The sequence below is a fragment of the Austrofundulus limnaeus genome, unplaced genomic scaffold, assembly GCF_001266775.1.
Source record: "Austrofundulus limnaeus strain Quisiro unplaced genomic scaffold, Austrofundulus_limnaeus-1.0 Scaffold464, whole genome shotgun sequence".
In the NCBI taxonomy this organism is placed as follows: domain Eukaryota; kingdom Metazoa; phylum Chordata; class Actinopteri; order Cyprinodontiformes; family Rivulidae; genus Austrofundulus; species Austrofundulus limnaeus.
Genome location: NW_013952866.1, coordinates 382,491 through 384,149, shown reverse-complemented (window position 1 = coordinate 384,149; position 1,659 = coordinate 382,491).

Below are 1,659 nucleotides of genomic sequence, written 5' to 3'. Positions count from 1 at the left end.
AACAGCCTACAGTATTTTTACAGTCTTTATTTTACAGTTAAAATAAATGTTTATCAAATAAAGTCTAATGTTACAACTAATCATGGATCCCTTTAATAAAGTGACTTTATTGACAAGGAGAACAAAAAAATAATCAACCTAACACTAATTTCTTTACTTTTTCCTGCAATGTTTTTATGTTGATGCCACAAAAATCAGGGATATGTTTGGAAAAAAAATAAAATCTTTGTTTTCTACAAAATAAGCAATTAAAAGTCAAAATGTCATCCTGGTAATCAGTTTCTTTCTGTATTTTGTTGTTGCTAATAGCTCTAATGGAAGCTCCCCAAAGACTCTGGACCACAACAGTTGCATTTATGAATTTTAAAGTAGACTTAAAGTTCATTAAATAGCCACAGAATGCAGTTCCTCCAGGCTGAGAGAAAAACAATTAGATTTATTTAAAGCAGAGCTCTTTTTATTTCACTCAATCTGTCCCAGAGGCAGGCTTCTGTCAGTTTGACTCCTAACGAGGACGGACGTTTTATCAACTAAACTACATTTGGCTCTGGATACTGGGATTATAAGAAGAACAGATTTAAAAAATAATCCAGATCTGAATCTGATGTTTCACTGTTTGTTCTGTGAGACTTGRCTCACAAAAAGTTGTTTTTCTTTCCTGTTTCCTGTCGTTTGCAACTTGTAGAGTAGAACAAAAATCAGTCCGACAGCTGAAGAAACACATTTTTTAAATATATTTTCATGAAAATGTCCTGCTTGTTTTGACAGTTTCAAAATAAAACAAAAAAAAAAAGGTGAGGAGCAGAGTTGTTGTCGTCTCGTAACACCCTCAGAAACACTCCGCCTGACAAATATCACAGCTTTTCAACACCTTTTCTGGCAGCTTGGAGTTTTTTCACTCATTGATAGATATTTTTTAGTTGCCTCATAAAGGATGTTTTTCCCCATGAGTTTAATATAATTTTCTTGTCTTTTAATTAGTTTAATTTTTCTTTAGTTGTAATGTCTCTGAAGTCACTAAGTGGGAGGTTCTTGGGTGTGACTTGGGTCAGTTTAGAAAATGTTAAAAATGGTAAAAGTTTGCTGTCCTCTGATTTCAGACAGAGGGTAAATGATGTGTTCAGGCTTTAATATGATTATAGCTGCTGTTAGCTGCAGATCGTCTGCTGTTAGCTGCAGATCGTCTGCTGTTAGCTGCAGATCGTCTGCTGTTAGCTGCAGATCAAGTCTGCTGTTAGCCAGGTGCTCTAAATTTAGACCTCACTGAATTATTATGTGACTGATCATCAGACACAGTGAAGCTGTGTCACTTCATGCTGCACATGTTACATGTTGGTACAGGTCTGAACCCTCAGAGGGGTCGGCCATGTTGAGACAGTCGTCAGAGAGAGAAGAGATGTTTTTATCACTCAGTTCATCTGATGTCTGTTCATCGTGATTCATCCATCATCCATCCATCCAACCATCCATCCATTATCAATCCATCATCCATCCATCCATCATTATCCATCCATCATCCATCCATCCATCCATTATCCATCCATCATCCATCCATCCATCATTATCCATCCATCATCCATCCATCCATCCATTATCCATCCATCATCCATCCATCCATCATTATCCATCCATCATCCATCCATCCATCCATTATCCATC